The 26,482-nt window shown below is 45.6% G+C and overlaps 1 pseudogene; it reads left to right on the plus strand.

Moving 5' to 3' along the window:
• The first annotated feature begins 17,550 nt into the window (after positions 1-17,550).
• Positions 17,551-18,396, plus strand: LOC144805715 (uncharacterized; annotated as a pseudogene).
• Positions 18,397-26,482: the final 8,086 nt, after the last annotated feature.

The following is a 26,482-nucleotide window of genomic DNA, read 5'->3' on the forward strand; positions in this document are numbered from 1 at the left end:
GTGGTCTTCGGTCCTGGCCTTGAGTTCGATCTCCTTCATGCTGCGCTCGTGCTCCAGCTGGAGTCTTTTCCCTTCGTGTTCTCTCTGGAGTTTCTTCTCCTCCAGTTCTCCCTGCAGCCGCAGCTGCTCGATGGCTAGCTTCTTCTCGACCAGCTTGAGTTCTCCTTCCATCTTCAGACGGGCTAGTTCTAGCTCGTGGCTTTGGTTGCGTTCTCGGTCGGTCATCTCTTCTCGAGACAGACCTCTCTCTGTGCTGTGAGTCCGCGTCGGGGACTCTGCTCTTTCTTGCTCTGGGGCGTGGGTTTCGGTCAGGGGTGCTCCCCCTCCATCGGCTTCTGTCGGTGCTGGAGGTTGTGCTCCGGCCTCCACCCAGGCGGTTAGGGCTTGATGAAAGTCTTCTTTGGTGTTTAATCCCGTTGTCGGGATGTTGAGATCTTTGCAAAATTGCTTCATTTGTCGGTGTGTATAGTCCTTCATGAGCTCCACCCGGAAGGTAGTCTCGTCTTCCGTGATGCTCATGGTTGTTCTTCTTTGTTCGGGTAGTGTGTCAGTACTGTACGATCCCTAGACGTAGGTTCTTATCGCGACGCTGCCACCAATGTTAGAAGGGGCAATCTCCGAGGGCCAGGTTATGCTCACCCGGTCACCCCAAGACCGACCTCTCCCACAGATCTTGCCGAGTCTTATCGTGAGGTCCTCACCGGGGAGGACTTCGAGTCTAGGATCGTACACATGGAGCTAACACCACACTTACGAACAGACACCACACCGTTGGGTTCTTAGTAACAAGTTCTTTATATAAGGAATAAAAGAAGGGAGCACTCTTATGTACACAGTGATCAAAGGATCACAAAGTCGTGAGTGTTCAGGAAGGGGGGAGCGGGACCGTCTTTTAGTCTCTGGGGCCGTACGGGGAGTACCCTACGCACAGCTCTCAATCCTCGAGCCGGGGGTATGGACGATGATGGTCGTACTGGCTACTTCACCTCCGTCGAGTCGGCTCAGTCATGAGGGTGGCCTCGATGGTCCCGCCGGACCAGAATACTCCTCGAGCCGCGACGAGGTCAGCAGGGCTCGGTCTGGAGGAGTTCGTGGGGAGCCGCGACAGCGTCAGCTGGGCTCCGATGGTTACAAGTTCAGCTCGAGCCGCGACAGCGTCAGCAGGGCTCCGATGGTTACAAGTTCAGCTCGAGCCGCGACAGCGTCAGCAGGGCTCCGGTGGTCTACGAGGTCAGCTCGAGCCGCGACAGCGTCAGCAGGGCTCAGAGGTTCAAGATGAGTTCTTCTTAGGGTCAGCCGCGATCAGATCAGCAGGCTTCAGGTCCAAGATACAACTGTCCGCTAGTTGTCGGGCGGGCCCAGATATAGTCCAGGGGCCCTTTGATGTCCGGACCCTCGCAGACGGAGGTCTCAAGCCCTGGGGGCTGGTCGTTGACGAGGTCCGGCGGGGGGTGGCTCTTTGATCCTTTGAGAGATGGGTCCGGAAATTCCCAGACGCCCAGCAGGTCTGGAGCCAGCACTCAGGGAGGCCAAAGGTGCGATCGAAACTGGCCCACAGGGGAGGGCCAAAGGTGTGACAGATACCAGTCTCTCTGGGGAGGCCGGAGGTGCCATCGAAACTGCCTGGCTTATCACACTCGGGGAGCCCTTTACCCCCCAGCCGGGACTGGCGCGCCTTTGGAGTCTGGGTTTCGCTGGGGACGGGGTCACGCTAGGCTCGGGGAGACAGGGATCTCGGGAAGGGAAAATGGCTGCCGGGCCTTGTGGGGCATGCAAGGTTAGGCGCTCGGAGCCGGGAGCGGGACGGGGACAGGCGGTCCTGGTCGTGGGTTACGGGGGTCCGGGCTTATCGGGGGTGAGACGACCAGGCTTCGGGGTGCAGGCTACACTCACGGGGATGCTGCGCAGGGGTTCGGGGTGCAGGCCTACGCTCGCAGGGTGTCGAGGGACAGGTGCGAACCACGCCACGAGGCCGGGTCCAACAACTGCTATTTGGTGGGTGGTGGAGGCGAGGAATGTGACTGCAGTTTCTGTTGTTAAAGTTGAGGTCGTTTCTTGGCAATGCACATCCCTTGGCCTGTCTCTGATTATTCCTTCAGGAAGCTGATGACGGCCAGGTGCAGAGATCTCACATTTTATTGTGCACATGTTCTGACTCCTCCTTTTGCCAGCATCATTCCTGCCTGCTTTGAAAATAATCACTTTGCAAACCAGGGTTATCTGGAGAGCACCCTGAACATGAGAGTTGAAAGAAACCTGCTCACTCAAGTTCGAAACGGCACTTGGGGTCTCCAAACCGGTCCTGGAGGGCCGGATCCATGCCAGATTTTGTGCATATCCCCATTTAGATAAATGTAGTTATTTTAAAAAGACCGTGGATACAAATCCCTTTTCATGAAAACCAAGTATAAAAGTGGGATCGAAATAGCCCCGGTTTGTTCCAAGTCCATTTTCTTCATGACAAAGGAAGGGAGTGCTCCGCAGAATGCTCAAAGGTGATCCTACTTCCCTGAGAAGCCTTCTTCTGCAAGCCCTCACTATTCTGATAATCAAGTGCGGACACTGCCCAGTTTGCAGAAGCATAATAGGAAGGACCACAGAATATCACCGACAAGCCACTACAAGCAGACCTTAAGAATAATTGCCTTCTATTCAAACTTATCTCCGCTATGATGTGAACTAGCATGCCATATATCCACGGTCAACTCACTCGATAGAATTGTGCCCCAAATTTTATTATCCCCTTTGTTCATAGAAAGCGAACATTAGGATCAGTTTTGAAATGGTTGTTATCTACCTCTGGGAACAGAACGATGGTAGCATCTTAATAATGCCCAAAGATTCCGCTCTATACTATGTCATTCGTTTATTGTACATCGCTCACTTGTCATGTTTCTGTTGATTATATACTATGCTCCTAATGTAAAGCGCTCTGATACCTTTGGGTCTTGACAGCGCTATAGAAAACTTCTAAAATAAATAAAATAAATATATATACTGCTAATAATGTTGACCAGCAGACATCCCCCTTCTGATGTCTTCCATGAGCCCCGCTGCTCCACTGCTGCCTTTATATGTGCTACGTCCTGTGGGACGTTTGGAGCCTCTCCGTATTTTATTTATTTATTTATTTATGGTTTTTTGTACAGCGCGACACTCATCCCGAGGGATATCACGGCGCTTATACCAAATGAACACTGCTGAGGACTGAGGCGATAGGACCTAACGGTAAATAGGAAAGAGGTGGGTCTTCAGCTTTTTCCGAAACAAGAGATAATTTGTAGTGTGTCTAAGGTCATCCGGAAGCTCATTCCACCTCCTGCCTGCCAGATAAGAAAAGCAGCGGCCACCTGTTCTGACTTTATAAATGCGTTTCATCCTGGCTAATGCTGATTGAGCTGATCGTAGGTTCCTAGTGGGGACGTAAAATTCAATCTTCCCTGAGAGAATGGTAATGCCCGTCCTTTGCAGGACCCTATGGGCATGGCAGAGTAGTTTGAAGGCAGACCTCTGACGCACTGGAAGCCAAAGAAGTGTATTCAGACATTCCGATGCCGAGTCTAGCCTGCCCTTGTCGCAAATCAGTCTTGCGGCCGAATTCTGCAATACCTGTAGTCGAGAGAATAGATGTTCATTCATCCCCACAAATAGTGCATGCCGTAGTCCAGGCGGCTAACCAATAGGGCCTGTGTTACTGAACGTCTACAGTCCAGGGGTATCCAGGGAAAAAGCCTAGCCAACAATTTCAAAGTGGTAAAGCCCTTACCACAGAGGGATCGCACATGATCTTTCATGGATAAATCATCGTCCATGCCAAGTGGAATAGGGGACAGGTCAGGGTCTACATATACTTTCTATGTGTACAACTCCTTGCAAAAACTCTTGATTGAGGCTGGTCTGGGACTCCGAGTCCATTAAAGTTACATGTTCTAGTCATGCGTAGCAGTGGGCGGAGTCCGAAGATTTTATGTTTTTTAGGTAGGGGCTTGATCCCGCCCCTCTTCTCCATTGGCTGGCTTCCTAAACGGAGGCCAGCCATTGGAGGAGAGGGGCGTCACTCTGTTGAAGCCCCGTCTTTTTCAGATTCGGGGTGTGTTTTTTGCGTTCTTTCTACCTGTGACGTCATCCGCCACTCAAACCCAAAAACACGCCCCGAATGCGAAAATGACCGTGCTTTCTCCAACATGGTGGTGGTTTCCGGAGCTGCTCAGCTCCTCTGGCGTCCCCCCCCTTCCCTCTGCCCGCAGCACTCCTCTGTCCCGCTCTCGCCCCCCTTCCCTCTGCCCGCAGCTCTCCTTCATCCCGCTCTTGCCCCCCTTCCCTCCGCCTGCAGCTCTCCTTCGTCTCGCCTCGCCTTAGTGCACCGAAAAACACCTTTGGCTGGATGAGCTTCCCACGCACAGAACCGGGACACGATAGGGCCATGGTTTCAACGCTGGCCTGAACCTGTGGTGAACTCTGCTGCTGGTGAGATTTTTCAGACCTTTCAGTGTTTGAAAAAACTTGGAGGCTTATTTTAATCTCAGTGTTGCAAGAACTGTACGCAAATATCGACGAGGGGTGGGAAGGGTTAACGCCTTTGCCTTCTTTCATATTTCACCTCGAGTTTATTTATTTTTACTCGTCTTAACTTCCGGTTAGGCCCTGTGTTTTTAATAAGACCCGTGGCTGCCATTTCTGGGTAAAGTAATCACGGCAAAGAAATGTGATGTGGGGGTTGCTGGGTTAAATGTGCCCTTTCTGTGGAATCTATATTAAGTATGTGACTCGCTGCCTTTGTTAGAGCGCGCAGAGCCATTTCTGACAAAGGATGTGCTGTTTTTTGTTTAATTAGTTTCGTACCGTGAGTCAAACTTTGATGCTGCAAGTTTTGTTAAAATAGAACTGTTGTGTAGATTCCTAACAAAATTGCCCCCAGGCGAGTGCAGAAGGCTGTAATTTTCATTCAGCGTTACTCATTAGTTCGAGTTGAGAAGAATGAGCCATTGAAACCTGACCTTTGCACACAGGTCTCTGCAGCAGGTACTCAACCCACCCATTTTACCATCTTAAAAGTGATTGCTTTATTATAACATGCCAGTGACCGGCAGGGGGCAGTGCTGCACCTCCACGTCCTCAGCGGGGTGTCTGACAAGGAGGCCTTTACCCGGGTTTTGTTAATTGACATTGATCTAAGCCTCCCCTGAGCAGGAAAGCGCCTTATGATACTACTTTTCCCATAGCGGCGGGAGTTCTCCTTTACGCTAGGGGTCGAACCTATGCCAGACGCCTGGTCCGCGGTACCCCAGCCTGAAGCTCTGAGCGGGTTCCGGGGGGGCACACGGGTGGTCCTTGGCCTCCAGGCTGTGCGGTGCGCACGCCTGGCAGGGACCAGCCATGTTCAGGTACACAGCCCCCTGGCATGTCCTCTGCCTGTCCATGGAACAAGGTGTGAGGGTGAGTAGGAATGCGCTTTACTATTCTCTCCTGGTTTTTACTTATCCGAATATTCACAGTGCAGCCTGCTGCTTGATAACCGCGGATGTTGCGCCGCATAATTTAATTTAGGTGTTTTTACTATAGCGCTATTGTGGAAGATGTGTTAGTTGGTTAATGCATGCAAGCGCTTCGACGCCTGTTCAGGGATAGTAAGCGCTATATAAATGCAATTACAATACAACAATGTTTCAGGCGCTTGTGCAGTATGCAGGTTGGCCTCCAAGCAGGGCTGAGTTTGCTTTACCACATTCCGAGGCCGGTAAAATGGTTACCTTTCAGCATATACATACAAGGTGCAAGAGCGTGGAGTATTCTGCACGCTAAAGCCACCTGTGGCGCCGATAAACCGTTTTAAAAAGTCTATTTTCTTACGGGTCAGATGTCATGAGGTTTTATTAGCAGAAAAACGCCTTCCTTTCAAACTTTTTAGAAGTCGGACTTTTCCTCACAGTTATACTATCTTGTGGTTTTACCTTCCTCAGAGCTTGCTTCCCCCACTTTGGCTACGTGAAAACAAATGTTTATACTGGGGGTCCTGGTTTGTACATTCCCAAAATAGTTGAGCGCTGTTGCAGTAAACACTTAAAAAAAGCTTCAATTTTGGCTCTTGAATAACAAAGCCAACCCTTTCCTACGTTTTCCAGCACACCTGTGGTTTCTGTAAAAGAGTTAGTGATATTCCAACTTTTTCACCACCCGACCCTATCAGTTGTAAATAAGATGTGTTGAAAATATCGAAATAGGACTCGGTTTACCGACCTCAGAAAAATGTAAATTTGAGTTGGTCTTGACAGAATTTGAGCTTGTGATCTGCAGGTGGCATTTGAAAGCTTTTACCTTAGTGAGCCATTTGAGAGGAAAACAGTGTATTTATGAGGGAGGCGTGCAGTGCTTAATTTGAGCCGGTGTTTCCGAACACTTAATTGTCAGCTTCCCTGCCCCCTGGCTGTGCTTGCTTCCCTGCTCCCTGGCTGTGCTTGCTCCCCTGCCCCCTGGCTGTGCTTGCTTCCCTGCCCCCTGGCTGTGCTTGCCTCACGGCCCCCGCTTGCTCCCCTGCACCCTGGCTGTGCTTGCTTCTCTGCCCCCTGGCTATGCTTGCTTCCCTGCCCCCTGGCTGTGCTTGATTCCCTGCCCCCTGGCTATGCTTGCTTCCCTGCCCCCTGCCTGTGCTTGCTTCCCTGCCCCCTGGATGTGCTTGCTCTCCTGCCCCCTGGTTGTGCTTGCTCTCCTGCCCCCCTGGCTGTGCTTGCTTCCCTGCCCCCTCGCTGTGCTTGCTCTCCTGCCCCCTGGCTGTGCTTGCTTCCCTGCCCCCTGGCTGTGCTTGCTCCCCTGCCCCCTGGCTGTGCTTGCTTCCCTGCCCCATGGCTGTGCTTGCTTCCCTGCCCCTGGCTGTGCTTGCTCCCCTGCCCCCTGGCTGTGCTTGCTCCCCTGCACCCTGGCTGTGCTTGCTTCTCTGCCCCCTCGCTGTGCTTGCTTCCCTGTGCCCTCGCTGTGCTTGCTCTCCTGTGTGTGTATGTGGCTCTGGGTGTGTGTGTGGCTCTGGGTGAGTGTGTGGCTCTGGGTGTGTGTGTGTGGCTCTGTGTGTGTGTCTGTGGCTCTGTGTGTGTGTCTGTGGCTCTGTGTGTGTGTCTGTGGCTCTGTGTGTGTGTCTGTGGCGCTGTGTGGGTGGCTCTGTATGTGTGTCTCGGTGTGGGTGTAAATGAAATAGGTCATGCATTTGTGAGCTATTAAGCTATTGGCATTGTAAATGACAATGCCATTTATTTATGATTTAAAAATTTAAGAAAATGTCATGAGTAATGCCAATAGCTCTACCTTTAATAATGCTGAGACCATTGCATTGTAAATGCGTGTTTGTTATTCATATTTGTAAAGCATTTCATATTATTACAGCACCAAAGTGCTTCTTGACCTGTGTTCGCTTCTGTCGCAGGAGTACCGTTATTCGAATGTGCATAATATTTGATAGTATTTAGTTGTAGAAGTGCCTGCTAAAGATAGAATGGAAGTAAAATGAGTTTGATCTTTGTAGTGTTTTATTTCGAACAATGGAGGTACCAGAGGTCTTTTCTGTGTTTTTTTTGGTTTTCTTTTGAGTTGAGTGGTAGGTTGCTCAGCTAATGTGTAGTATGAAAAACATGTATTTTCAATATTTACTGGCTTATCTTCAGGGAAAATATCATCAAATGATATCAATATCACAATAACTATTACCAGTTCACAGTAAGTGACATCCAAACATATGAGTTCTTCTTATAGATCTTATATAACGCAGGAGCCATGATTTGATATTCCCAAAAAGATTTTCTTTATTCTTCGCAACATCAAACTCCAGCCCAGCCAACGCGTTTCGTTCCGATAAGGGACTTCATCTGGGCTGTAAACGAACTATACATACATGTGTGTACATATATAAAATACATATTCATAAACTAAACCAGCATGTGCATATTTAAGTTACATTCTAAAATATACAATGGCTCCCTACACCCACTCATACTACTACAAAAATTCCATAAAAACGTAGATATTGTTACATCTAGAGAAGAAACAGAAATACACATATACCACATAAAAATATAACAATTTAATATCCCTCTCTTAGATGTATATCTATAGTGTCACACCACATAAAAAATAACAATTTAATATCCCTCTCTTAGATTTATATCTATAGTGTCACACCACATAAAAAATAACAATTTAATATCCCTCTCTTAGATTTATATCTATAGTGTCACACCACATAAAAAAATAGCAATTTAATATCCCTCTCTTAGATGTATATCTATAGTGTCACACCACATAAAAATATAACAATTTAATATCCCTCTCTTAGATTTATATCTATAGTGTCACACCACATAAAAATATAACAATTTAATAATCCTCTCTTAGATTTATATCTATAGTGTCACACCACATAAAAATATAACAATTTAATATCCCTCTCTTAGATTTATATCTATAGTGTCACACCACATAAAAATATAACAATTTAATATCCCTCTCTTAGATTTATATCTATAGTGTCACACCACATAAAAATATAACAATTTGATATCCCTCTCTTAGATTTATATCTATAGTGTCACACCACATAAAAATATAACAATTTAATATCCCTCTCTTAGATTTATATCTATAGTGTCACACCACATAAAAATATAACAATGTAATATCCCTCTCTTAGATTTATATCTATAGTGTCACACCACATAAAAATATAACAATTTAATATCCCTCTCTTAGATTAATATCTATAGTGTCATACCCCAAAAAATATTGGTTATTGCCTACTAAGAATCTCTCGATCTATAAGAAGAATTCATATGTTTGAATAATCTGGATTATTATGTGATTAAGTTCCCACAATATCTGGTACTTGGGAAAGGCATACACTCAGCATCTGCTCACTATATATTCCACAGCGTCTCCACGCATTTGCGCTCCCGAAAGTAAGCACCATGCTGCTAGACATGCCAGAATGGATTTGGTTCCTTGGAGGTAACGTGATTGTGGTGGTGGGACCAGGTGTAGATAAAGAGATTAGGGTGACCACACTACACTAAGAGGACTCCCTGCAGCCATTCTTGGGGGCATTGGGGATGGTAGACCTTTGACGGCTACACCATCCGCAGCTGAGGCAATACATATATATGTCTCCCCAATCCACTGTAGCTTCTCCCGTTTAGATTATATTTGCATTCACTACTGGAATACAGGTACATTTCAAGCGGCATCTCAGACCATTTCCCAGTTGGAGTGACTTTGGAGGGACCCAAAAGGGTGTTTGTGCTGCTCCTTAGGAAAGGCCAATATCATTTAAAAGATAAGGGGCTTAAGGAAAACCTCAGAGAGGGAGCAGAGATGGAGTAGAGATGTACTTTGCAGAGACCCTTTGGATCTGTATGTGTCTTATGGGAATCTTTTAAAGTGCTTCTGCGCTGACAATCGCAGGCGCAGGTGGGGCGGTTAAGAAAGAACAACGGCTGCTCTGCTGTCCATGACCATAGTGCGGAGCTGGAAGCCAGAGCGGCAGCCTAGGGGGCGGTGGAAATAAAACACCAGCTCCATCTCAGGCAACATGTGTATAATATTTATATTGCTTACTTCTACCCGGAGGCCTCGTAGCGCTGTATTCATACCGCTGTGGAACCCATCCTGGCTTTCCTGTGAAATGTCCCCTCCTGGGCACCCCCAAGGTGAAGCCAGGCATCCAAGCGCTGCTGGGGCCATTGTGGAGATTAAGCAAGCTATTGCCCAGAGTCGCAGAGTGGGACCCATGATTGGACTAGGCACCAAGGCGAGAATTATCAGGTCCGTGGAATTTTGAGCCCAAGAGCCGCTGAGGCGGGAATTGAACCCTGGTCCAGGGCCAGATCTCTGCATCAGGGTCTGCCGCTCTAACCATTGAGCCACGCATCTCCACTGATTTAAAGACACTGGCGGAACATGAGGCTGGGAGCCACGTGCTGGCGGCGATCATTGCTTATGATGTTGGGGATTAGGCAAATAAGCTTCTAGCCTAGCTTGAGAAGGAGACCGGTCCTGACTTTTAGAAGTAATTGAATGGGAAGGCCCGCTCCATACAGCCAGCTCGCTATTGCAGACACGTTCGCCGCCTACTACGAGGAGCTCTATAGATTGACTGAGTTCAGGTCTGCGTCTGAATGTGCGGATCCCCTTGGGGACCTGACATTAGATACGCTTGCTAAGGAAGAACAAGAGGCATTGGAGGCTGACCTAACTGAGTAGGAGCTCATAGCAGCGATGGAGGACCGGCAGTCAGGGAAGGCAGTGGGGCCGAGTGGCCTCCCAGTTGATTTAAACATAGCAAAACAGGATCCCTAGGCAGCATGTAGGTCAAAGACCAATGATGACATCCCTTCTTATAAATATTGATGTAAAGATTAACTTAATGTACCACATAGTTAAAAAGATATATAGATCCATTTATTTTCATTACAATATAGTTAAAAAGTGGCTGAAGGTAACATTAACAATGACTCAAATACCATTAACTAATCACAAACCAGTGTGTTCATTACTAGATCCAGAGATTGAATCGTAATAATGATAATCTCACTTTCTAGTTTGTTTAGTAAATCTTGTTACTGCACACTGTGCAGGGAAATGTTCATGTTGGGGGGTGGCTTAGCCAAAGATAGTGACAGACGTGTGAGCAGAGAGCCCCACACCAGCCTGTTTATTATCCTTAACTAGTATATATAGCCGAGCCGATTTGTATTTAGCATCCTCCTGGGGGCCCAACTACCCAGAGGAGCACCCAGACGGAGGGTGGAGCTCCTAAAGCAGCAGAGCCCGGTGTCATGGTGGCCATGGGAGTAACTGAGAGACAAAGGCGCCTCTTCACAGATTGAACTGCTACAATTGGAGACTGCGGTACACCTGGTGAGGAGTGCGGCGCGGGGCAAGTCCTTGTGTTCGACTGCAGGAGGGCGATCCGAGCGCAGCTGAGACGCGGAGAACGGGTCCCATCGTCTGAACACGAAGAGAGCTGAACTTTGGTATTGTATGGCCGCTGTCCTCGCACTTTGTGACTCACTACGTGGGCTTATACCAGTTGGTGTACTGGTGACTCGAAGTCATTGAGAAGCGGGCACGTGCTGGGCATACGCCTGAACTTTCCAGCGGTACAGAGGGCGGGTCTCTCCCCGACAGGCTGACCACCTATGAAAATCTGGGCATATCATGGAATAAGGCCAATATTCTCATTTCCGTAAAGCGCTAAAAACGCACCTTTTCTCCCAAGCCTTCCCTTCATAAACGCCCCTATCTTTTGCTCCTTCCCGATCTCCCTGTCCTTTTGGGCTCAGTACCCCATAGCGCCATGGAACCGCCAGGTGAACGCGCGCTCTATAAATATTTTTAAACTCAAACTCAAGGCCTCGATGCTGTAGCGCTCCTTGCGGGCGCCGTTAGCCTACTAAGGCCAATGAAGCAATTGTAGGTCCTGGCGCGGACCTTGAGTTGTGTTGGACTTCAGCCACGCATCTCGCCCATGGCGCGTCAGGGGGAGGGCCAGAACGACCTGTGGGCATTTCTGCACTTGCGGTGAGGGGGCCCGAGCCAATATCACACAGGAAAATGAAATGAAATGAAATGAAATGAAATGAAAAATTACATTTCTATAGCGCATAACTACCCGGAGGTCTCGCAGCACCTGGTGACGTGTACCGGGAGACACCGAGACTGAGAAGCTGGTGAACAAGTGGATTTTGTGGACTGGGGGACTAGACTACTACCGACTCACTCGAGATGAGTTACCCTGGTGGGGCCTGAATGAAGTTGCTGGCCTTGAAGAATAATGAAGTACTGGTCCGGTGACGCGTGGTACGGCTACTGGGGAAGTAACGACGCGTCCTGGATTGGCAGTTCCAGAGGGTCATAGCGTAGCCTGAACTGCGGTGGAATACGACTTCGGATTCTTACTGACTGTGAGAAGTTGGCCTGGCATATGCTGTCCACTAGTTCTAGTGCAAAAAGAACAATTGATGGACAGAATGCAGAACAATGTCGTACATTCACCCCAGTACAGAGATCTGGGCCTAAATACATCGTTTTTTTGCTCACCGTGCCATTGCAGATTGTACCCAGCCATATGCAAATCAGTCTTGACCCTGCGCCCAATGGAAACAGTCCAGCCCAAACTGCCAGGCGAGGTCCTCTCTGGACCGGAAACAGAGTTTAGAAACAGTAGCTATTTGCACATCTCTGAAATTGTGGGTACCCATACTAGTATGTGATTTGTAAGGCATTATAAGACAGACTACAATCTGTGTTCCCCTAAGTCTCCCGCTAAAAATGGTACTTCACTTGTGTGGGTAGGCCTAGTGACCCTTAACCTATGCCCGGGTGATAGAAACACTGAGTGTGTGGTTAGCCCCTAAGCTTATCTCGTCAAATAGTGACTAGTGACTTGGGCTGGGGTGTGAGGTACTGCGGTTTTCGATTCTCCGCAAGTTAAGTCATTCATTTATTTGATAACTGGGTACTGGAGTAGATTATCAGGCACACTTGGTGTTTCTATCACCCAGGCATAGGGTAAGGTTATTATTTATTTGAAGCCCTCACCTGTATACACACTAATTAGGGAAACGCATTCTAGAAATGAGCTGAAACGAATGGGTTCAGAGGGTTAACCACCACCTTTCTGTACTGCTTTTTGGTACCCCTAGTTCTAGCTAACCATAAAGGATCGCTACACACGATACAGGCGACTATTTCAGTTGCAGGACGGAGCTGAGAGTAATGCTAGCATACACAACTGCCTTGTATTCCTCACTGGAGCTTTGAAGGTAATTGGAGGTCCTTGCAGGAGTTTGTACGACCTTGTTTAGAATGAATAGTAACCCTGATTCTTGGAAAATAGAAAAAGAGTAAGGATTGTTCTCTTCCTCTTTTATATACAGGGACTGGATTCACCCATAGTTTCTTATTGTAATTGGGGTTCTATCTACAAGGCCGTTTTTAGAGTTTGCGTTTGAGTTTATAATAACTATATGTATATATGTTTATGTCACGGAGAATACTAGCATATTGTGCTATGTTATTTCAGCTTTCTGTGGTACCCGGGGGCCAAAGAGGTAGATAAATATATCCCCTGCCTTGAACCAAGAAACAATCCCATCTTGGACTATAAATTCGTCTGGAAGATTTTTAAGTTACTTCCATCATGATACCATAGTGTTTACTAGGTATTGAAAGTGTGAGGTGATGTGAGAAAGACTGGTATCTCATGTGTTAAATATGGTTAGCCTTTTCGTCATCCTTTGAAGAGATTTTATGATGTTATATGTACCGTTTTGTTTTTTCTTTCAAATTTCAATAAAAATTCAAAAAAAAAAAAATATATATATATGATTAGCCTTTTTCATCACCAGGATATGAACAATGTCCATAGACCTAAAAACTGTGGGTTAATTGTCCTTTTAATTATTTTTATGTTTTCTGTTTTATAATGTAGTGCAGACCAGGATTTGAATTTGGGGAGATATTGATTTTTCCTGAAGAAGGTGGCAGTCGAATAATAGTGCCCACCGAAACGCGTCGATGCTCTGATGATAAAGCCCACCCTAGATCTCTGTGGACAACTGTTATACTAAACAAATGATGAGAGTAAGCCATCTCTTTGTGTAATAATTGATCTGTGCCAGATTGGTGTAGTGCTTTTATGGCTAGAAATAACTTTCTTGCTTGTTCTCCCATAGTGTATTGTTTGGTTTCTGCTTAGCAATTGTTTTTATGTCATTTTGTGCTTTGTAAATTTGGACAATGTATTGATATCTGTATGATTTTCTAATTGCTTTTTTAAAACTGTATAATTAATTCTGTTTTTCAAATATATGTGTTTTTACGTGTTTTTTATGAATGGATAATAACCATGCACTGTTCAATTGACCCATATTGATTTTTTGTGATTTGTGGGATTCACGCTGTTTGTGTTTTGGGTGATAAAACGTTATCTTTCGAGAATACATGTAATGTGATCGTAGGTACCCAAAGGTGATTGTTTTTGTGACTTTGGTCTATTTGGCGCTCTACTCCTCTGGTGTAATAGGGAACTCTCTCAGTTCTTGAGTCCTACAAATGTACAACAAAGTGCAGTTTCTGAATCCGCCCAAAGTGCAAGAACAGCATAGTACATAGTCAGCGTTGTGTAAAAACCCAGCTTTGAGTGGCATTTAAAGCAGCTAGACCTAGAAGATTCCTTCCCTTTGTTCAGTACAGTGTGCCCTCACTGTCACCTCATGTTCAGGTGCCAACTTAGACACTGATAAAAGGGAATGGCTGAACACTGGTGGTTAAGGTCAGAACCCCTGAATGAGCAAGCGGTGGAGTTGGAGGCAGCGAGTTCCCTGCATCCCGGAAAAAGTCCCAAATCTCTTCCAAGCGTTTGTCCTACAGCTTCACTAGGTGTTTGCTCTGACACAATTCACATTGTTTGCCTCTTCAACCACCTGTTCCAGTAGTCTTAAGCTCTGTGTCAGGCAATGGCCGGTGCCCTCTAAAATGTATCCAGAAAGCTACTCGTGGAGTGGTGTGGCTCACTGGTTAGAGGCGGCAGACCCGGAAGCAGGAGTCGGCCCAGGACCAGGGTTCAATTCCCGACGTGGCAGGGTCGTGGACCAGGGTCAGCGGACTCGATAATTCTCGCCTCGGTGCCTAATCTAACCAGGGGTCCCACTCGGCAACTCTGGGCATTAGCTTGCCTCATCTCCACACCGGCCCCATCAACGCCGGGGATGCCTGGCTTCACCTTGGGGACTCCTAGTAGGGACCATCCCACAGGGAAAAGCCAGGAAGGGTTCCCCTTTTATATCAAAGAAACAATGGTTCCAGTGGAACAATATGTGTATATTCGATGAAAACACAACAATGTATAATAATAGTGTGAAGGCTACCGAGGATGTCAGAAGGAAAAACAAAACTCATGACCAAAATTGAGTACCATTATTTGTTATTTTTGCGAGAGAAAATATTCAATTATTTACATGTAATAATTCACATATCATATAACAGTGTGAAAACATTTAGAAAAGGTGTCCCAAGTGTAAAGGGTGAACCGAGGAGTGATCTGAACACATATTAAGGTGACAGCAGTGACAATTATGTACACGGTTTCAACAGGGGTGTATTTACAAGGAAGTGGGAAATGACCATATAAACAGTATTCAATAATATATACAATGGCTATTTAATTCATAGACATTGATTAAAAGGTTCGTTCCCAAGGAGCGTCGACGGCGTTTCGACCCTTTACTGGATAGAGGGTCTCGTCAGGACAGGGGCGGTGTGGGACATCTGCTGGGGTAAGAAAAGGAGTGAGCTCCATGTGGAAAAAAGTGGGGGTGTGGAACAGACTGTATATGAAGGGCTAGGTACCTGTACGATTACAATGAAGGACTCAGTGGTGGAATAGGTGCCAACCATGCGTGAGAAAGGACGATAAGGATACTCACAATAAACCCGGCCGGGTACTGTGGCGAAAAAGAAACAGAATAGATTCAGGTTACAATTAATGTAAAATGGCAACCACCTGTGTAGGCGAACCCAGGGTCGAGTACTTACCACTGTAAGTAGCCGATTGAAGCGAAGGATTTCGATCTTTTTTAACACGGAACTTGATAGTGAAATCGTGGCACTGGGGTGCTGCAATGAGCATGGATAGGGCGCTGGACAGGAAAATGCCTGTGAAAGTGGGAATGAGTTAAAGGGGGCTGCGCAGAGCTTGGCTACTCGGTATATTAAGTTAAAAAGACAGGCGTGTTACCTGAGGGTGCGTGCGGTCTGCCTTGGTCCGACTGCTGAGTAGTGAAGGCAGCGCCGTGCACGAGGGATTAACTGTGCGACGAATGCGCAGGGAAAGTGAAGAGAGCCGAGTGCTCGATCTTCAACACGGAAGGAAAAGGACAGTGAACATGGTAGGCACAGAGCTATCGATGAGATCCGACACTAGGTACAGGACAAGGCATTAGGGAAACAGAATTGTAGTGCATGCCAGTGTATTATACTCATAACAGGCATATTGCAATTTTTAACAGCCATAAATTATAAAATGGAGTTACAGTAGTGCAAGCTAGTAAGTACAATATTTAGCATTTAACAACATCAAATAAAGACCACATTAGCTGTTAATACTGTAGAGTTCCTCACAGTGAAAAAGAGCACAATACAGGTTCATAATTAAGGATTTGCACTATCATCCGACAGTGCAAAGTAAATTATTGTCCAAGCGTGGCGACAAACCCTATCCATTCCTCAGAGGAATTCAAACCCTCATTGATGGAGTTGGTTCTATCGATCCAATGACATTCACGTCGTTGTAATATTTGTGCTATATTACCGCCCCTTTCAGGTAGTCTCGCAATGTCAATCACTTGCCATTTTATTTCATCGGCCGTGTGATTTTTGTCCACAAAATGCGTGACAAGGGGTGCAGAAACAACCGACCTTCTGATGCGGCTGCGATGTTGTCCTATCCTTGCCTTAATAGGTTGTTGGGTCTGGGCAATATATGGGTTCCCCAGCGGTATACCGCGCCAGGATACTCCGGTAGTAATTGAGCGCGTTACAAAACAGCTTATAACATAACTCACACTTTGATTTCCACTTTGGCTTCTGAACCAAATCAGTATTGAATCTTCCCTTAAAGTTATATGCTTGTGCCAATTTACATGTATTAAAAGTCTCTGTTGTTAATTTTGCAGGTGACTGAAGCATGGACAGAAAAAGCAACATTTCCATTTATTGACATGGAATAAAAATGAACACAACCCAAGGTGTGATTTTGTAGAAGCGAAGAAACTATGGAGCTCCAAGAAGGAAGCAATTTATAGGAGCTAAAGTGGTGAGGGACTCGAAATCAAGAAAGAAAGTTGAAGTTATTTCAGTAATTCCACATATTAAATTACACCTCAATGAAACCCCATAGTAAAATGATCGTATCGTATCAAGAGTGAGTTGTTGGGGTTAAGAGTCCTCTGACATGAGAAACTTTTAAGGGGACATTGCAACATTTGCTCAGAAATACAAATTGTTAAAAAGAATATACCTGCAATGCAAACACGAATAACCTCTGTTGTGAATTCAATCTTCTAGTTTGTGAGGAATGCCCGGGAGCAGCTAAACCTGAGCTAATCTGTATCAGTGAAAAGGTTTCGCTGAAGGATCCATCACCTCAGCATAAAAGAACAAGCTTTATTCTGAAGTCTCATCTGATTAAAGACGAGAGAACACGTATTGTATAAAGGAGTATCATTGTAAATTTTCTTTAGCAGACCCCAGCATAGTGAAGACACTGGGTCATTCTTGCTGGGGTCGTAAGGAACCCGTCATGCATTAAATGTGAAAGTATTTTCATCTTCTGAATAAGAAATCATATAATCTAAAAACATGTTCTTAAAAATGTACCTAACGTTTGTTTACAAAACTGGAGTTAAATGCCTTGTCATTGTCTTATAAAACCCAAATAAATACACGTGAGAACAGTTTCTGTCACAGAAAGACTCTAACTGTAAATGTTAAGAAGAGCACCGGTAGAGTATTTTAGAGATTAATGCTGAACCATATTTAAACCATCTTGATACAGAAATCAGGAAAAGTCTTAGAATGGCTTCTGCGCAGGACAAAACACAACTTGCAGACACTAGCCCTAGAAAGGAGTCTTTTAAATGCAATGTATGTAAGAAGGTATTCAGTTCTAAATATAAACTTACTCAGCACAAGGAAATCCACACCAGGGAAAGACCTTATAGGTGCTCTGAATGCCAGAAAAGCTTCACTCAAAAATGCCTTCTTCTTAGGCATGCAGTAACCCATTCGGAGGAAACACCTTATCAGTGCTCCCAATGCAGGAAAACCTTTAAAAGTAAATACAGTTTAAGTAAACATAAGACAATCCACATAGGGAAAACACCTTATGAGTGCTACAGATGCAAGGAACCCTTCAGCCATGAATCCGATCTCATTGAACACGAGAGAATCCACTCTGGTAATAAACCATATCAATGTTCAGCGTGCGAAAAACGCTTCCGTATGAAAGAGATTCTCATTCAACACGAGAGAACTCACATTAAGGAAACACCCTTTCTTTGCTCTGTGTGCCATAAACCCTTCAATTAAAAACCCAACCTCATTGCCCACGAGAGAACACACACTGGAGAGAAACCTTATTAATGCTCTGAGTGTCAGAAAAGGTTCAATTTAAAAGCTAGTCTTAATCTACATAAGAGGACACACACTGGAGAAAAACCGTATCAACGTTCGGAATGCCAGATACGTTTCACCGTTAGAGCTAGTCTCACTCACCATAAGAGGAAACACAGGCCCTCTATACGAGTTGCACTTTACTGGCGGGGTACAAAATCCACACACTGTGCTATCACTAGTTAATCAGGGCTCTCAAAATCCACACTTCCGCTTGCATTTGCAAGCCAGATTCAATTAGGGCAAACTATTTTTGGGTTCTACTCGCCCTTTCTGACGAGTAGGAAGACAAACTTTCTTTTGACGTTTGTCTCTGAAAGCAGAGCAAATCTGACGAGATAGCAAGATTTAAAGGCCTCTTTATTACTCACAAAGTGAATGAGCAACAAAAATGCCTTTGAATCTTATCTTGTCACATTTGCTCCACTTCCAGAAACTGAGGTCAAGTCCATTTCAGTTAGGTCAAGTACATTTTTTAAGTTACTAGACCTGCAGGTCTAGTAAACATTAAATGATTTTTCGAACCCTATTAATCCCCTGCTACCCGCACTGAATGTGGAATAATTGCACCCATCTGGTAGGGGGAGCACTAGGTGTGGCCACCTTGCTAATAAATGTTTGTGCGGAGAAAGACGCTTGGCTGCTATTGCAAACAAAGTCTCCGGCGATTTGAGCTCCTGGGTAAAAAAAAAAAGTTACAGTGTTCAGTCAACGATGAAAACTTCATCAGAAACACCCGGCCAGATGCGATCAGGTGGAGTAGTATCCCACCCAGGGATATCACACTGCCTGATATCACACTGCGGGTCTGGTGGCTCAGTGGACTAATGCGTCCATTGCAGGGGCCTGTGTTCGACCTCATGGTCACAGGTTCAAATCCCCGCGGATCCACTCAGCCTTTCAGCCATCTGGGGTCGATAAAATGAGTACCATTGAGTTGGGTAACAATATACATCTGTTATTCAGCGCCAAGAGACCTCTGGGTGAACGTGCGCATTATAAATACATGTTATTTTATGTTGTGACTAATATGACGGCCACACTGGGGACAAACCTTATCAGTGCTTTGAATTTCAGAAACACTCCGGTCAGTAAACCAGTCTCACTGAACCTGAGAGACCCATACTAGGAAAAAACATATCTGTGCTCTGAATGCCAGAAAACCTTCAGATATAAAAAATATTACCAAGGCACACGTAAGCTCTCACGAGGAGAAAAGCCCCCAAAATGCTTTGATTACCAGATACGTGTCAGTCGTATATGAGATCTTGATGATCATGAGAACCCAACGCTGGGGATATTATTATTAACGCTCTGATTGCATGAAAAGCTTCAGTCGGAAAAACTCTCAGGACACATTAGAAAATCCACACTGAATAAAAACCTTGCCAGTGCTCTGAGTACAAGAAAAACTGCACATATTTAAAAGCAGTGTGATTGAACCTACGAGAACACACTCAGAGCATACAAAAACTGTGTGAAGTGCCAAAGTGCAGTGAACATAAATAAAGCTATGACCGCAACAATCATAAAAGAATACTACAGAAGAGCAAAAGTTATTCAAAACAGTTTCCTCACAGCTAATAACAAAATACAGTCAAGAAATAAACTCATCAAACCTATCCTACAATGTAGATTTGAAATCTCAGACTGTTAACCCCTTGCATGCGGATGACGGCCCCCAGCCGTCATGCACTACAGTGCTCGTGTGCTGATGACGGCTGGGGGCCGTCATGACCGCACCCGCGCTGAAATCTTCATCACAGGAGCAGAATCGCAGCAGCATGCAAGGGGTTAAAATAAATCAATCTGATGTGAAACAAGACCATTATTAGATGCCCGTCAGTGAAAAAGAACCTGTTTATTCCCAGATACATCCAGTGAGCAGTAACATGATCTTCATTGATGTAAACTGTTCCTACAGGTCCACGTGTAATAGTCCTAGAGATGTATCTATCATTGTCAAACAGCCCAGATGTACAGAAGGCACTACAGTTTGAAAAACGCAGACACACCTCCACTTCCCATTATCGAACTGTGACAAGCAATCACGAAAGCAGAAAGTTTAACAGACAATCATTCAATCCAAAGATGGAAAAGGTCCAGTGGAAGCAGCAAAACAGAAATCGCAACGCTTAACCCCTTCGCTGCGGGGGGTTATTCCAGGTTCTTCATGAGCTACGGCGCTCCTGTGCTCATGACGAGCTCAGCTCGTCACAGGTGTATTGCCTCCCGTGGAACGCTCAGCACAGGAGGGGAATTCTCCCCGTACCTGAGCGTTCCACAGGCTCATAACGAGCTGAGCTCGTCATGAGCACCGGAGCGCCGTGCCTCATGACGAGCTCAGCTCGTCATGAGCGTCCAAGGGGTTAAGAAACTGGACCAACAGACATGTGCCAGGTGGAGCTTGCACAATTATAGAGGAATTTCATCCATGAACGGGCAATTAAACGGCTATGTGTGAATACAATGTATAAATCGTGTAAATGTAGGAGAGAGTCTCATACCTGGTTTCTGCATGTCAAGTGCCTTTGACTGAAGACTGTCAAACCCTCCGACAGCACAGATTGGCTTTCCTATCAATTTGAATTTCTGTCATTTTATAGCATTACAGTGCCAGACGGCCTTGGGATCAGGACAGAGTAACGGGGCCCTACGTTGTTGTGTGCCTTGCCTTGTTTCTGCTTCTGTGCCCCCTTACAATGCTCATGTTTGCATTTATTCATAATCGCTTACAGTGCATACGTGCGGCTTGCCGTTTCGTTTACATGTATTGACAGTAGAACGCTGTATTCCTATAGATTGATAGCATATCAATAGTTAATTCGATATATATTCGTATAGTGAGATATTCAGTGAGAAATGTGGTAGTTGTAGACAAATGTGCAAGGGAATTCACACTTTTTCAGTCCCTACCTAGACATTATACACAAAGGGAAACATCCTTTACAATGCAACTTTTACAACGCAGTGCCTTTACGACGCAACTATTACAACGAAAACCATTACAACGCATTGCGCTGGGGGGAATAGATTTAATTTTCTATCCAACATCTTCCCTAGTGTCCACGGGGACTGGAGTTGGAATAGTAAATTAAACTATTCACTATCCAGCACCCCTAAGCACTATGCGTTGTAATGGTTTGCGTTGTAAAAGTTGCGTTGTAAAGGCATGCGTGGTAAAAGCATGCGTTGTAACGACGTACATCCTACACAAACCATACGATAGGGCCCTGTACTTTGAGTTTAGGGTAGGCTCACTCCCCACACGAGAACAAACTGCGAAATGGAGGCCCCCTTACCAGACTCCTGCTTCCTGCCCAAGTTGTGAGGCTACTCTCGAGTCAATTCCACGCATCATGTTTGCCTGCCCAGCTTACAGAACACCGAGAGAACGCTGGCTAAAACCTATTTGTAACCAACTGGGCACCCGTAGCGATCACGCTGCTTTGCGTATTCTGAGAGCCGATGTACGGGAACTTTATGCTTGTGGACTGGCCAAATTCCTTAGATGGGCATGGAGCAAAAGACTGAGAAACTTGAATGTTAACGCTTAATTTGCACTGTGGCTATGTGTCTGCTGATCTTACATTTTGTACGGTTTTTATATTGAAATAGTTATTTTTATTTATTTTTTGAACCTTTGAGATCAATGATTATGGTATTTTGTCTAATGTGAAAATGTATATTATCTTATTTGTATAGATTTTTTATCCTGGAATTTGCAGCTTTTAAGATATGCATTATCGAAATAAAGCCATCTTGACCGACTGACTGACTTTTCCAGTCACGCATAACAGATCAGCGAGCTACTTTATTCCCATCATAACAATGAGAGATAATGTATACGGTCCATACAAGAGCCTTTCTGGGAGAGTGAACTTTCACTCCTTCCAGAGGAAGCATCTATTACAAACAATCTGTGTCATAGCCACATTCTGGCTCTTGCTATCTTCTTTTCTTAAGAATATTTATACATTTTAGATGAACATTGGTCTTGACTCCGGGCGGGGTTGGGTCTAAACAAAATACCAAATATGAGCCGGTATGAATGTTTGCAATTTGGAAAGCTCCTATTTTTCTACAAATGTTGGTACTAATGTAGACATTAGCTGAGGTTACAGACGAAGGGATTACAATGTAGATTTCATCTAAAGTCTTTAATCTATTATGTTAGATGTTACCAGTATTATTCGTATTTAGGTGTATTGTATTTGTTTTAATAACCATTACAGTTATGAATTTTCATGTAGTCGGCACTAAAACCAGGCTTTTATACGTTAATAAAGCCTTCTATAATACAATGTGGATTTTTGGTGTTTCTTCATCCTCTGGATAAAGGTGTTCCCGTAATCTCTCACAGTCCTTTCAGGATTCGATTGTTGCCCAATATAAATTACGTCCATGTATGTTGTTGAAAATGTATAGGTTACAGGCTGTCTGTCTGCTTCTCAAGCTGGTAAATTAGTCGAAACCTGTGCTTTCCCATGGGCCACGGAGAAACAATTAGGTTGGTTGTGCTTTTAATTTCACACAAGAGGACACACCAAAACCCTGCACTCCCGAAAGGAGGCAAATGCACTGCTGCACCTTTAAATAACACACGTAAAACAGCACACCCAAAAGACGAGCTGATAAAACAAAAACCAGCAATCTCTTAAGGCGAGGCAAGAAAACAAATTCAGGTGCATTTAAAGTGACACATGTGAAAAGCAACAACTTCTCCTAAATCTACCAATGCTGCTCGGCGGAAACACCTCTGATTCACTTTCTTTTATCTATAAAATAACGAGGCAGGCGCTGGCAACTGGAAGGCAAGAAACAGGTTTATTTCTCCAGAGGAGAACACATCAACTCGGACACCGGAATGTCTTCGGGAGGTGCTCTAATTGCATCTCCGTGGCTCGGTTCTTTTATACACATTTGCGTCAGTTTATTGGTAGGTTAAACATCCTCAGAAATCCCACCCAAAAGCAGGTTCCCACTCAAACCCAGCAGCAGTCGTCCCCTACCCAGATCTAACAGGTGATCACTATCTCGCAGCTGAATATTTCAGCAGGATCAAAGGCATGTGGGATCGGTCAGGTCTACGGGTTCGCGCAATTAATTAAATCAGGCCTCTCTCTCAGTGCAACAAGTCCTGCTGTGTGTGGGAAATAAACGTATGTCCGCAACGGCCGGTTAGCGACTGGGACCGGATTGAGCAGCTAGGTGCGGTGAGAGAGGTTATCAGAAGGGCTTGCCCGTGTACGGAGGATGAAAGGATGAGCGGGTGTAGGGCAGAAAGTGACTCCGGGGCTTTCTCATGATTACAAGGTTTTATGACCCCAGTACATTTATCCGTGCTTCGTCAGGGCGCTGGGGAGGACAGCGGGGTCAGGGTGAAACATAGGTGACCAGCAAAGTATGAAATGGCCGCGATGTCTAAGATGGTTGCCGCTTACGCGCACGCAGAGGCTCTCACTAAGCAAGATGGCGCTGGAAATGTTCATGTATGTCGCTTTACATTTTTACAATCGCCCCTTTGAACATATCGTAGCCAGCTTGTCAGTCCACTTCAATGTCCATAATGTCCTGTACATCTCTGTCATATATTACTCTCATCTTTGCAAGTTGAACGTCCACATTCTTAGGGCACAAAGGTTTCAAACAAAGAGAACACAAAGGCAGTATACAGTGTATCCCCAAACAGCAGCCACATATTACAAAGATTGGGACCAAGAGGATCATCATTATTTTCCAACCCCATTCTTTCAAAATGCCCCAAAACCAGCTTCCAAGTGCCCAAGTCTCTGACTCCTGATGGATCTCTGATGCCAGCCTGTGAAGATGTTCAATTGCCTTGTAAACTGAAGGTGAGTTGTCAGGGATGAAGGTGCAGCAACTGGCACCGATGATGCGGCATGCTCCTCCACGGTCCGCTAGTACCACGTCCAGAACAAGGCGGTTCTGTAAAGTCACCAGGCGGACTGCCTGAAGCTCAGCAGTGTTGTTGGTAAGGATGCCAGCTGTGACATTCAGGGCTGTCTCTACTGCTTGTGACAGATGTCGGATGGAACGGCTGTTTGCCATCGGACCCCAGAACGGGACAAGTCCTTTTGCTGCATCAAGGAACTGGGATGCTGCCGAATCCGCTTGGTCTGTGTCTTTGGACAGCCTTTCTCGGTGGTGTCCTGCAGGTGCTGTGTAGGTTGGAGGCAGAACAAAGGCGATGTAGCATGTGCCCCCCCAGCCTTTTGGGAGCCAGGTGTAGGCTTTGGTACCACAGACGAAGTACATGTTGCGTGATGCAACAAATGAAGGGTGGTTGCAGTGTTCAGAGTCCTCGTTATTTGACAAGTGCTGCGACCCACGATCTTAGTCCCGTGGCCTTCGATGCAGACAAGGCCTGAGACATTCACCACAGATAGGGCCACTGTCATGGTTGCGGCAGTTCTTTTAATGGAATGTTCAGTGGCATGTGGTAGTAGCCCACGGACCTAACAGTTGGTGGCATTTGCGGCAAGATTGTGCTGGTGCAATAGTTGTATGAAAGAATTATTCCAGAATTCTTTGCGTCGTTCTCGGAGGCGTGGTGACAATGATACCAGGTAGTGTTCTTTCATAGTGGTGGGTTTCATGGTAGGTGACATTGTTCTGTAAGCAGGAGCGCTCTCTTCAATGATCCAGACTGTGACCATTAGTCAGAGAGAGATGAGAGATGCTGCTACAAGTGCAATTGTCTTTGTGCTGTGCAATTCGGCAGTTTTGGAGTCTTTGCGGTGGTTCTTCGGTCGTCCGGGTTCTTCCATCATCTTCAAAGGGCTTGATGACTGGCAGAACTTCATACTTTTGTCTAGCGACTCTCCTGGTAGCATTTATAGATTTTGCTACCGACCTGAGACTTTTGACTCAGTTAGTGGCCTGTGTTAGAAATGGGATTTGCGGTTGGCTGAGGCTTGCACCAAAGCCAGGCAGAAACCACCACTCTAGTCAGGCCTAGGGAGTTACACGCCAAAGATAACCCCTGCTCACCCTCTAGGCAACGTGGCGCGAGCAGTAAGGCTTATCCCGGAGGCAATGTAGGTGTGGTATATAAATAAATAATACCGGATCTATTTTTGAATGAATAAATGAATAACAGATAGCTCAATAAATAAGAGTCAAGATTCGAGGTAGTAGGAGTTTTGCAGGTTTATTACAGCATAAAGGACAGGAACAGGACAACCTGCATAGGAAAAGGATGGCAGGGCCCAGCAGCTGCTGGGGCTGGATCTGGGATGAGCGCGCTAGGAAGGAATAACTTTTTAATAATAATACATGAGCATATATACATAACGCAAACACATAGCAATACATCGCAATAGGCGTAGCAGTGGGAGGAGCAATAGGCGTGACGCGTAGCAGTCGCGAAAGATAAGGGTGAAAAGAGGTGTAACAGAGGCGTATACATAGACATGTGATGCAGACGTAACAGAATATGTCATGAATGGGGCGGAAACATGGAGGGGGCTACCTAAGGAGCCGGGACCTCTGATCTAATGGTGCGCGCAAACTGGCAATGACGTGTTACTAGGAGAAACTGGGGGCTTCGAACTCTGTGCTAGGAGCAGAGACTGAAGTCTGGAGAGTCAGGGCGACATGTACCTAAGCAGTATCTAGTATCTGGTGTTTAGAGAACATGTTGATATAAACTAGAAGTCAGGAGGGGAAAGGCTAACTTGATTCTAAGACTAGAGCATGCATTATTCTACATGTAGTGCGTGATGAAGAATATTAAATGACCATTAATACAGTATTTCTCTAACATGGAGACGTGAAGGCTAGACAATGACGGAAACTATTGATGCGATTCAGTAGCTTTAGGAATGCAGAGAAGGAGGGCTGGACTGATAACTGGAATCATAACATACTCTTGGCAGACTCAGAGGCAGAGCCAAGCTGAGCCGGGCACTGCGAGGCAGGAAGTAAGTGAAGGGTCGAGGATACAGGTGGGGGCTGTATCGCTCCTCAGCGAGGGCTCAGGAGACAGGAGCTGAAAACTGGTGTCCGGGCCCTTTTGAGGCCTAGAAACGGGGACTTTATAATGGAATAACGTGCACACTGAGAAACGTGGCAACGTGGCTTTACATAGGCCTGATATTCGTAGTATTCACGAGAACTGGAAACTGACATACTAAAGGTGGACACAACTATAATTGCGTCTTTAATCGAACATAGGGAATACATATGCATATTTAATCATGCACACATAACATATGATGGATGACTCGTAGGGACACAGAACATGGCA

Source organism: Lissotriton helveticus, chromosome 1_2, assembly GCF_964261635.1.
Source record: "Lissotriton helveticus chromosome 1_2, aLisHel1.1, whole genome shotgun sequence".
NCBI classification, from domain to species: Eukaryota; Metazoa; Chordata; class Amphibia; order Caudata; family Salamandridae; genus Lissotriton; species Lissotriton helveticus.